General features: G+C 40.3%; 1 protein-coding gene across 1 annotated transcript in view; it reads right to left on the bottom strand.

Moving 5' to 3' along the window:
- Positions 1 to 11986, bottom strand: part of SLC23A2 (solute carrier family 23 member 2) — a 106085-nt gene extending 94099 nt beyond the window's left edge. The window contains 1 exon segment of the mRNA NM_001313813.1: positions 11918 to 11986. The gene's annotated coding sequence lies outside the window, so the exon portion shown is untranslated.
- Positions 11987 to 12336: the final 350 nt, after the last annotated feature.

Here is a 12336-nt window from a genome sequence, read left to right as displayed (position 1 = left end):
GGCATGTGAAATCTATCTCAATAAGACGGTTTCATAAAAAAATGAATGGAACAGGCTTCAAGATATAAAAAGATATCGGGGATCCCTGGGTGGCGCAGCGGTTTGGCGCCTGCCTTTGGCCCAGGGTGCGATCCTGGAGACCCGGGATCGAATCCCATGTCAGGCTCCCGGTGCATGGAGCCTGCTTCTCTCTCTCTCTCTCTCTCTCTCTCTCTCTCTCTCTCTCTCTATCATAAATTAAAAAAAAAAAAGATATAAAAAGATATCAAAATAGAAGGTTTTTATTCTCTATTAAGAAAAATCTGAGTAGAGAGATTACAAAGTAAGCCAGATTCATACAAAACTCAGAGAGAAGAAACCTGTTCTTGTACACCCTCTGGCAAACTAATTTAGCTACAGGAAGAAAAAGTTGTAGAAACACCCAGGAAGAAGGAGAAAGTATTTGGGTTAAGTAGTAGCAATAATTAAGATGAACTCCAGGATTTTCCAAGGCAGCATAAAAATGCCAGAAATCGATAGAAAATGAAGACAGAACTGAAAAAAAGGTTTTCCCGAAGAATTTATATCCAGACAAGCTACCCTTCATGTGAGAAAGTAAAAAAATGCCACCTCAGATGTGCAGGGGCTCAGAAAGGGGAGGGACAGGTTAAGGTTATTCTTCCAACTATATAAAATTCAGAAAGGCCCCTAAAATACAGAGGTACTATTCACATATGCCAAACAAAACCATCAAGGTCAGGACGAAACTAAATAATGAAGATAAACCTGATTATGAAACAAAATGCATAGGTCAAATTATTCTCCAAGAATATGCTAGGTTATGTGGAAATGTAATTAATAAAGCAGGTCGAGCAAGATGACATTATTAAAGACTGAAGATAGGCAATAAGATAATGCTTAAACTTATCTCCCAAACATGCAGGACTTTTAAAATACCAATGGATCTTAGGGATGGGATAACTACTGGAGAAATGGGGTTTTTATGTTTTGGATAGGTTTTTAAAAAGTGTTTTTTACTTAAAGGAAACCACTATTAAAATCTGAAACAGAAAGACACCTGGGTGGCTCAATGGTTGAGCATCTGCCTTGGGCTCAGGGAGCGATCCCAGGGTCCAGGGAACAAATCCCCCATTGGGCTCCCTGCAGGGAGCCTGCTTCTCCTTCTGCCTATGTCTCTGCCTCTCTCTCTGTGTGTCTCTCATGAATAAAATAAATAAAATCTTTAAAAAAATGGGAACATTACAAACTAAAACACAAACTAAATGTGACTTAAATGCAAAGTATTCTCAGATGTATCAATATAAATGACAATGCCCAAATGTACACCTTAAAGTGACACAAGAATAAAGCAACATTAATGCTGCCTCATTTTTTTTAAATATCAGACACTATGAAATCATGCCAGGAAGTATCAAATGGGGGGAGAAAAAGGCTAACTTTCCATTGCTAAAGTAAAAAATTCAGACCAGAAATCTTATGCCAGTTTTTATGTTCCAAACAGTATTTCACTGAAATAAAGTCCACACTGGCTAACAATATGGAAGAAAGGACCACGAGTTCATAAACGTACCTGTTTCCAAGAAGATGGGGGCAGAAGGGTCAAGGGACAGGGACACAGGCGCAATCTCCACGTGGGCTTTATTTTTTATTGATTAGGAAATGTGACCAATATAACAAATAAGACTAACATAATAGGTACCAAACTGTGCACCCCACAGAGCTTTATTTTCATTGGTTCCAGAACATTTGTTAAAACTGGTCATCATGCCAAATGAAAAGTTCAGCCCCCAAGAAAAGGAGCATTTATTATTTCTCACTGCCTGACCATAATGTCAAAAGGATTATTAAACAACAAAGTCGCAACAACTTCAAAATCTTCAACTTTCTCCCAAGTAACTGATGAAACTGAAACTGTAAAAACACCCTTACAACAATAAAGAATGAGTAATAAAAGTACCCTAAAGAAAGCATAAGAAATTAGAGAAAGACAGAAAAATTGGCAAGAAAAAAAAAGTAAATTAATATAAATACATCCAAGAAGGTTCTTAAACAAGCCTCCCAAGGCCAAGGCAAGATAGAAACCTTCTACTCAAAAATACATGGACCCTGGTAGCCTCCCAGGCAAATGTCTCCAAGCACTAAGAAATAGGAACTTCCTAAGCTACTCAGCTCCAGAGCACTGGGGGGGGGGGGGGGGGGGGGGGGCCCTATTAACCATTTTAGAAATTTAGCATCATCCTGATCACAAACTTGACAAAGAAAAGGGAGGGGAAAGCTAGTACTACAACTAAGTAAAAGGAAGAAACCAAAAAGGCATGGGATAAAACTCAGCATCAATTTTCAAATAAAACTCAGCACATTCAACAAAGAAGGAAAAAAGGTCCTCAAAAAGCATCCCCATCTCATGACATAACCAATGAGATACTTACCCTGAAATACCCCACACAGTACCCATAAAGCCAGGAACAGGAGTCTCACAGCCTCCAGTATAGAAGACTGTCCTAACAGGGGTGCTTGGTTGGCTCAGTGGTTGAGTGTCTGCCCTTTGCTCAGGACGTGATCCCAGGGTCCAGGGATCTAGTCCCCTATCCGGCTCCCCACAGGGAGCCTGCTTCTCCCTCTGCCTAGGACTCTGCCTCTCTCTGGGTGTAATAAATAAAATGAATGAATGAATGAAAGAAAGAAAAATAAATATTTTTTAAAAATACAATTATCCTAACTACTGCGTTTTAAAGCTCTAATATTGGAAAAAGGTTTTAAAGTTCTAATATTGGAAAAAGAAAATAATTATTCATAGGTAATGGGTCTCAGAAAATCAGTTTAAAAATCTAGAATAAGGGGATCCCTGGGTGGCTCAGCGGTTTTGCACCTGCCTTTGGCCCAGGGCGCGATCCTGGAGTCCCAGGATCGAGTCCCGCATCGGGCTCCCGGCATGGAGCCTGCTTCTCCCTCTGCCTGTGTCTCTGCCTCTCTCTCTCTCTCTCTCTCTCTCTCTCTCTCTCGTAAATAAATAAAAATAAATCTTTAAAAAATAAAAAATAAAAAAATAAAATGTTAAATTTATTTTAAAAAATCTAGAATAAGACACTTCAGAAAAATAGGTAGTTCATACAGTATGAACATAGAAAAAAAATCCTTAGCACTACCATTAACTCATATAATCCCCCCTCTTTGTAAAGTATTGTATACAGACACGGACAAGTATACTAGGAAAGTATATGGCAATACACCAATTTCTTTACAGTGGTCATTTCTATAAAGCAGGATTCTGAGTATTTCTTTTTTGTGTTCATCTGGTTTTCTAAGTTTTATGCCTCACCCATTATATTAAGAGACAAATTAGAAGTAGCTCAAATCGGGCAGCCCACATGGCTCAGCGGTTTAACACCGTCTTTGGCCCAGGGCATGATCCTGGAGACCCGGGGTCAAGTCCCACGTCAGGCTCCCAGTTTGGTTTGGAGCCTGCTTCTCCCTCTACCTGTGTCTCTACCTCTCGGTCTCTCTCTCTGTTTCTCATGAATAAATAAATAAAATCTTAAAAAAAAAAAAAAAGGTAGCTCAAATCTTAGTACCTATAAAGTTGGTAAATTTAGGACCAAAAAAATGATGCAAGCCAACTAAAAGGCTAAACTTAAGACAAAAAAAAATGTTTAACTCTTCAGAAATAATTATTTTAAAGGCTATTCATGAGAGACACAGAGAGAGATGCAGAGACACAGGCAGAGGGAGAAGCAGGTTCCATGCAGGGAGCCTGATGCAGGACTCAATACTGTGTCCCAGGATCACGCCCTGAGCCAAAAGGCAGACATTCAACTGCTGAGCCACCCAGGCATCCCAAGAAATAATTAAGCATTTGAAAATATATAATTTGATTAATGCAATATCCAGTTTATGTTTTCCTTTTAAAAACAAAATCTAAACTTTTGAGAAACATTCTTATATGTGCTTATTTCTATCTTTCCTAATAAACATTACACATTGACATTTCAATGTTGGAAACTGTTGAAAAACTGAGTAAGACAACAAAGAAAGTTTAGGATTACCAACTGGACAGAAACTGCTCTGATTCTATAATGAGCCCAACCTGGGAGAAAAAAAATAGTTCTAGAAACACAAACAGCAAATGCACTGCCTAACACCACCCCCTAGTGTTACAATGTTGAATTGACACTTGGTAAAATAATTGGTAAATACAAAACTTTGTTTCAAAAAAATATTTTGAATAATTTGAAACATACAGAAAAGTAAAAAGAATTAAAATGTAAAATGTACAACTTATTTCCAACTATGCATTGTTTTGTGTGACTACTTCTATATTTTATCAGAAGTGTCAGAGACCACTATATATTTCCAAGAGTCCTCCCTCACTCAATTACTGTTTTTATAAAAACTCTTGATTTTAGGCTGGGCACAACCAATGAAATTCAGGCAACATTTCACAGCCTCCCCTGCAGCTAGATGTGGCCACACAACTACGTTCTGGCCCATGGGATATGAGTGGAAGTATGTCCTCTCCTCCCAACTGGCCGCAAGAAAACATCTTGAGCCATATTAATAAATCAGTATGTTAACAATGGTGAAACAGTAAGAAAAAAGGAGCCAGGTTATGTCAGAGAAAAAAAGCTTCTGTTTCACATTTGGTTATATTAGAAATGCCTGAGCCATACTTTTTTTATTACTATTATTAAGATTTTATTTATTTATTCATGACAGACACAGAGAGGCAGACACAGGCAGAAGGAGAAGTAGGCTCCATGCAGGGAGCCCGGTGGGACTCCATCCCGGGTCTCCAGGATCATGCCCTGAGCTGAAGGCAGATACTTAACCGGTGAGCCACACAGGCATCCCAGAATATATAAGTTCTGATGCTTAAATAGAATAAAAAAAGAACAACTAAAATGAATTCACTCTATCTAGCCCCTTGGGTCAACATGCCTTGAGACATTCCTGAATGAGCAAGCAGGCTGAAGAACACATGCCACATGAGCTTAAGGTTTTAAATCATGCAGTCAACACTGAATGTGGGTTTATGGGTATATAAACATGTAATACAAAAGTAAAAATACAAGAGGCGCCTGGGTGGCTCAGTCAGTTGAGCATGTGACCCTTGATTTCAGCTCAGGTCATGATCTCAGGGTCGGGAGACTGGGCCCCACATATTGGGCTCTGCACTAGGTGTGGAGCCTGTATGAGATACTCTTCCTCTCCCTCCCCTCTACCCTCCCCCCCAAAAAAGTAAAAATGTAAATGCAGAGTTACCTCTGCTAGAGAAGGGAAGGAGAGGACACTAGCAAAGAACAGATTATCTAAAATGTTTTTATTTCCTTTAAAAGAAAGACAGACAAAGCAAAGACACCAGCATGTTTAGATTTATTAAATCTGAGTATCTGGCCTCTGAGTGTTCATTCATTCATTTTCTTTACATGTGAAATTTCACTATTAAAGAACAAACTCTTACCAAAAGAATACACAGAACACACAAATAAAACCTGGTACAAGTACTTGCCTGCAGAGAAGGGATCTGCAATCAGACAGGAAGGAGACATAATTACTTGGTCTGTCCTCAGAAGCTCTTAGACTTTGTTCCATGTAGATCCACTATCTATTTTTCTTTAATTACAAATAAATTTCAGTTCCTTGTCACCTCCAATCCCACCTCCCTCCCAGGGGAAAAATATCTATCTGAAGTATTTTCATTTAAGATAAGGCAAGGCCACAAAAGAGGTGATGGAGTTTCCAGCCCTGACTGTGCCCCGGATGGGCTCTGTCATCTCAAGAGGGCATTAAACCTGCCGCAGCCCGAGGGTTGTGCCACTTCTAAGACCCCGCTTTCTGTGAAAACACAAACATGTCTCCATAAACCAGGGACCAGAAGTCCTAACGATGCCACTGGGACCAGGAAGCAGTTCTCCTGTAACCCTGGTAGGCAAACTTCTAGGATCTGTTACAACAGTTCCACACAGACCACCTGTGGGGTTACCTCACATCCTCTGTGGAACAAAGTGGGCAGAGGTGTACACAAATAGTCACTGTTTCTCAATGCTTAATGAGGGAGGAGGGCAGAAGTTGAGGGAACATCTACCTGGTAACTTGTTTTCTTAATGAAGAAGTGGAAGTCATGGTGGAGAGGAGAGAGGATGACATTGAAGAAAAGAAGAGTGAAAAGATTCACATAAGGAGAAAAAAGGAAAAAAAAGAATCAAGGGTCTGGCTGAGCCCAGAACTTGTAAATGGGTGATGGAGAAAGTCACTTTGATACCTGGTTTCTCTCCAAGCAGAGGGTAACCAGGACAAAAACTGTGGAAAAACTGAAATAGCAGAACTGTGCTACTGCGGAAGGCTGGTAAATCACCCAGACAGTTCAGTGAAGAAACCAAGATGCCAGTAAGTGGGCAATCACATGACTCCCTGTGGCATCCACAGCTGGTAAAAAAGGTGAGGAAGGGAAGAGGAAACCAGAGAGCACCAGAGTGCCTGAGGAGAAACAGTAGAGAACAAGTGAGACCTAGGATGGACAGGATGTGTGCAGAGATTCCACAAGTGTTGTGTGGGAGAGGGCAAGGCTCAGGAGAGCTGAAGTAACTGGAAATAAAACTCCCAGAAAAGATCCTGTAGGAGCTCCTGGGTGGCTCACTGGTTGAACATCTGCCTTTGGCTCAGGTCCTGATCCCGGGGTCCTGGGATTGAATCCCACATCTGGTTCCCCGCAGGGAGCCTGCTTCTCCCTCTGCCTATGTCTCTGCCTTTCTTTGTCTCTCATGAAAAAAAATTTTTTAATAAATTTTAATGTATACATATTAATTCATTAAAATCAATCATATGTAAAAATTGTAAGCTACAAAACATTTGTGGCTCTTGGGTAAAATAGAAAACTAGTTTAAAAAATTTATATATACAGGGATCCCTGGGTGGCGCAGCACCTGCCTTTGGCTCAAGTCGCGATCCTGGAGACCCGGGATCGAATCCCACGTCAGGCTCCCGGTGCATGGAGCCTGCTTCTCCCTCTGCCTATGTCTCTGCCTCTCTCTCTCTTTGTGTGTGTGACTATCATAAATAAATAAATAAAAATTTATATATACAAAAATATATATAAATATATAAATATATAAATTTAAAATACATTGAAATTTTTTTCTTCTCAAGCCAGGGAATAAATGAAATTATCTAGAAATACTGCCTATCAATCAATTTACTTATAGAACTAGTTCAGAAGCATTTTCCAGGCAACAGGAAATCTCTCAATTTGACAGGAAAAAAAATGAGAAAGGGAAGCTGAAAGAAGCATCATTTGACAATGAGTACATTCTATTAGGCAGCCCATGAACTATTATAATTACATGCTATTATGCAGTGGCTTATGTTATGAAATACCCCAAAATCCAAAAGCTTACAAGTTGAAAACATATTATTTAGTGGTGCAGAACAACGTGGGCCTTGAGCTGTGCCACCCAGTGCAAGAGCCAACAGCCCTACATGACTACTGAGCACTTGAAATGTGGTCAGTCCAAAGGAGATGTGCTGCTACATGTAAAATACACATGAAACTCCAAAGACTTACTATGGAGGAAAAAAGCAAAATATCTCTATCAATAATTTTATACGAAATTATAATCGTATAATTAATTGTGAAATTATAATCTTTTCATATGTTATAAAGTACATTACTAAAATTAGTTGTACCCCCTTTTTACTTCATTTAATATACCTACTGGAAAATCACATATGTGACTCCCATTGTAACTGTATTGAACAGCACTGGTCTAAAGAAAGAAGATACCAGGAAAAGAGAAAAGTTATGCAAGTACACAACCATGGTAATTGTGATCAGACCCCATCAAAAGAGTATGTTCCAATACTTAGGTTTTACAAAACGCACATACACGTAACATAGGCATGGCCGTGTTTCCTAGCTCAGACATCAGAACAAACCCTATATTACTATGCTACACTATCAGCTCTGCAGCACGCACTCTGATGGAGGGGAGCAGGTGCCAAAACCTTAATAACCTAATTTCTCACACTCACAGCACTGGAAAGAAGGAGGGAGCCAGATGTGAGAAAGGCCAAAGAGTAAATCCACTTGCTAACAACAAGGCTAGCTGAAAGGTCCTAAGGGGAGCCAGGGCAGGGGGAGTCTGCCCTACAAGCTCAGAACCAGCACAAGAAACCTAAATAAAACTAACAGGGTAGGGGCAGCCCCGGTGGCGCAACAGTTTAGCGCCGCCTGCAGCCCAGCGTGTGATCCTGTAGACCCTGGATCCAGTCCCACATCGGGCTCTCTGCATGGAGCCTGCTTCTCCCTCTGCCTGTGTCTCTGCCTCTCTCTCTCTCTCTCTCTCTATGAATAAATAAAATCTTTTAAAAAAATAAAATAAAACTAACAGGGTCCATCCAAAGGGCTCAAAACCAGAGGGCCCTTGTAACTACTGAGTTGCAAGTTCTGACTTTATATGGCAAACCTAAAGCCAAATAATACCTGTTTGGTTTTTTTAATTATCATTAGAAGGAATGGGACAAATTTATCGATTAGATTTTTCCATACCAAAGAGAAAGCCAGCCAAGGACTTAGGCAATTTATCAATAGTTGGGTCTTAATTCAACACTAACACATTGATTTTATAACACACCCCACTGAAAAGGCCAACACTCTTCTAATATGCTTGGAGTCCCTTCATAGTAACTGTTCCATAGTAACCGTCTTCCTTCCTTACCTTCTTATGCAAGCTCCCTGATCATCATCAGTGTTTACATAGGTTTTTGAAAGTACCCACTTTTTCCAGTAAATATTTAATTCTCTTGTTGCTACCAATCAAACTATCAACAATGAATTTTATATAACATGTTTAGTTCTGAGAAAGTGGGGCACTGATGTCAACAGCACAGTCTGTAAACCAAAAACACCAGAATTACCACACACAGCCTCTCGGAAGTCAGCCACCAATAAAACACGGTTCCGCACAGCTCCGAGTCTTTAATCCAGTTTCTATCTGAACCCTTCCACGTCTATGGATCAACTTATAAAATGTGCCTGAATCAGAACCGGCCACATAGTCTACAGGCTCCTGGCACTGTTCTCAGCTATGAATGCCCAGACAGTGAACTATCACGTGTATGCTCTCGATAACATACTAATCAGCAAGCTTTTGCTTTTCCCAGCTTTGTAAGCTAAATATTTAGGACCTGTAGAGGAAAAAAAAAGGGGGGGGGGGATAAACCAACCATTTGGCTAGTTTCGTGAGCCGCCACAAATCTCAGCACTGATGGAAATGGATTACATGTAAAGCCACCTGCCATCTCAGTGGACTAGGACAGTAAGTGAATTTGAGAGAAATGATAATTATTAAACTGTGCATGAACAATTGGGAGAAAGGAACTCACAAGGGCCAGAAATAGTCAGAAATTAATTTGGGAAAGTGGAGTTTGGATGTCAGCCTTGGAGGAGAGAAAGTCCTGAGCAGTAGGCCACCATGGAAACCAAGTATTGGGAATCTCTAGGCCATGCAAACAGCTTAGCCACAGCACACGAGAGGAGGTGGAAGACAAAAACACCTTGCAGGGTCAAAGGAGTCTTAAAAATCCAACATTAATGAAACACAGCTTTATGAAACATGAGTTTTTGGGCAGGTGAGGAAAACCGAGTCTACTGCTAAAAAAAATTTCAAGATGGAAAGTTAAGAAGCTACTGTGTTAACCCAAGTATGAGGATCTTGGCAACTGGGATGGTAGAAGGGACAAAGGGAGAGATCTGAAAGGGGGGGAAGATTTGGTGTCAAAGAGGACTTCTAAAAAAAGAACAAGAGTATCTCCTTTAAATAAGGAAAGGGGCTTGACGAGATAAGTAATGGACAAAGTTTTTGGACATGCTGAACTTGAGCTGGGAGTGGCATTAACACTTGACAAGAGCCCCTGAAGGCCAGAGATTTGAGACAGAAGCTCTATGCACAAACAGAAGCTCTATGCACAAATAGAGCAGAGAAAGGGATGTGTGGACTAAAATAGAAAGACACTAACAAACTCTAAGACCTGAGAAACTATGTATTTTGCAGGTATCCATAGACAGAACAGTCTTCCCCTCACCTTCCTCATGGTTAATAAACATTACTTTTAAGAATGTATTAAATATAATGATACCAGCTTAAGAAAAAAAAAACTGCATAGAAAACAAAAAGTGAAAGAAATCCACAAATGTTTACGGTGGCATCATTAGGTGGTAGGATCAAGAATCTTCCTCCTAAATTCTTGGAATTTCCTGTTTTAAATAGCAAGTACAGACTTTCTACTAGAAAATGGAAAAGGGGGGATCCCTGAGTGGCTCAGTGGTTTAGCATCTGCCTTCGGCCCAGGGTGTGATCCTGGAGTCCCGGGATCGAGTCCTGCATGGAGCCTGCTTCTCCCTCCCTCTCTCATGAATAAATAAATTAAACCTTTAAAAAAAAATGAAAATGAAAAAAAAATTTTAAGAAGTGCCTGGGTGGCTCAGTCAGTTAAGTATCTGCCTTCGGCTCAGGTCATGATCCCAGGATACTAGGATGAAACCCCACATCCGGCTCCCTGCTCAGCGGGAAGCCTGCTTCTCCCTCTCACTCTGCCTGCTATTCCCCCTGCTTATGTTCCCTGTCAAATAAATAAAATCTTTAAAAAAAAAAAAAAAAACTTTAAAAAATGATCCCCTTTCAGCATCTGTGAAAACTCTCATAACTGTAAATTTTAATGTAAATTAAAAGAAAATAAATAAAAGTACCACTGACATAACATTCTACACCCACTATACTGAATAAATTTAGTTTTGACAAGACAACCTGTTTGAGAGACTTTATTAGTAGGAGTATAAATTCTTGCAGCTTCCCTACAGGACAATATGTCATAATTTTAAAACTAAAAATTGGGCACCTAGATGCCTCAATTGGTTAAGCATCTGCCTTGGGCTCAGGTCGTGATCCCAGGGTCCTAGGATAGAGTCCCAAATCAGGTTCCCTGTTCCAAGGGTAGCCTGCTTCTCCCTCTATCCCTCCCCTCTGCTTGTGCTCTCATGCAAATTCACTCTCTCAAATAAAATCTTAAAAAAAAAAAAAAAATCTTAAGCACTGTACCCAACAATTTTATTGCTAGAAATTTACTTATGGGTATTCTCCCTAAAATAAGTATAAGAAATTTCACTGCAGTATTATTTGTAACAGCAAAAAATTTAAAATAACCAAAATGGGCAGCCCCGGTGGTGCGGCGGTTTAGCGCTGCCTGCAGCCTAGGGTGTGATCCTGGAGACCCGGAATCGAGTCCCACATTGGGCTCCCTGCATGGAGCCTGCTTCTCCCTCTGCCTGTGTCTCTGCCCCCCCCCCCCTCTATGAATAAGTAAAATCTTTAAAAAATATTAATAATAATAAAGGATTACCTACCTACCCACCTTTTAAAAAAATAAAAAATAAAATAAAATAACCAAAATGCCCCTCAAGCTTTGGGATGGGGGAAGGGAGGAATGCAATGTAATAATCTTACTACTTAAACTGCAGAATGCTTGAAAAAGAGGGAAGAGGTCTTTAATCTTAACCCCCAGGGTTCAGACCTGGGACCCAGACAAGGAGCCTCAACTGGCAATAGGTACTCAAATTTTTACTGATAATGTCAAAAGCATAAAAAGGAAAAGGAAAATATTTACTTCCTACCTTATCACTACCCCTAAGTGGCAAGACTTTGCCTATTTTCTACTGTAATCTGCTTACAAGGAATTTGGCCTAAAGCAGTCCATTACCTTATCATTAGCATTAATGGAACAATTAATTATTCCCAGGATTGCATTTAGACTGTTCGTGACATGTGCAAAGGGCAAGGTCAAGCACAAATGAATTCTAACACTAAAAGGCTGTCAGCACAACTGCATCACAAAATGCAGAACAAAAAAGGCTGGGTTTCAGACGCACCTAAATGCTGGGCCGTGGACCTGTCCATATGCTTTCCGTTACAATCCGCTGAGCTACATTTCCTGGTGCTGTTGAGGTCCAAGCTTGAAACCACAGGGGGGTCCCGGTTAGCAGAGTCAAGACCTAGCTAAAGAAAAACAGATGGTAAATAAAAACAGTAATAATAAATCTACCAGAAGGCTCTCCACATGAATGGAGTCTACTTCTCACTCAGCTGTGCCCAATCCTAGAACTTGCTCTGTTACGCCTTCATTCTTGAGGAGCATCTAGGAGGCCCCAGCCAGCTCCTGGGCAGGATCACAAATGGGACCTTCATTCATTCCCTTCAAAATTGACTCTTAATTTGCACTGAATGCTTTGTAAAATGGTATTTTAGAATGCCTGGAAACAGCAATTTCGTACTTAGTTGGGGTTTCCTC

This window comes from Canis lupus, chromosome 24, assembly GCF_011100685.1.
Source record: "Canis lupus familiaris isolate Mischka breed German Shepherd chromosome 24, alternate assembly UU_Cfam_GSD_1.0, whole genome shotgun sequence".
Lineage (NCBI taxonomy): Eukaryota > Metazoa > Chordata > Mammalia > Carnivora > Canidae > Canis > Canis lupus.
The sequence above is the reverse complement of the archived record's forward strand: the minus strand, read 5'-3'. Positions and strand labels throughout refer to the sequence as shown.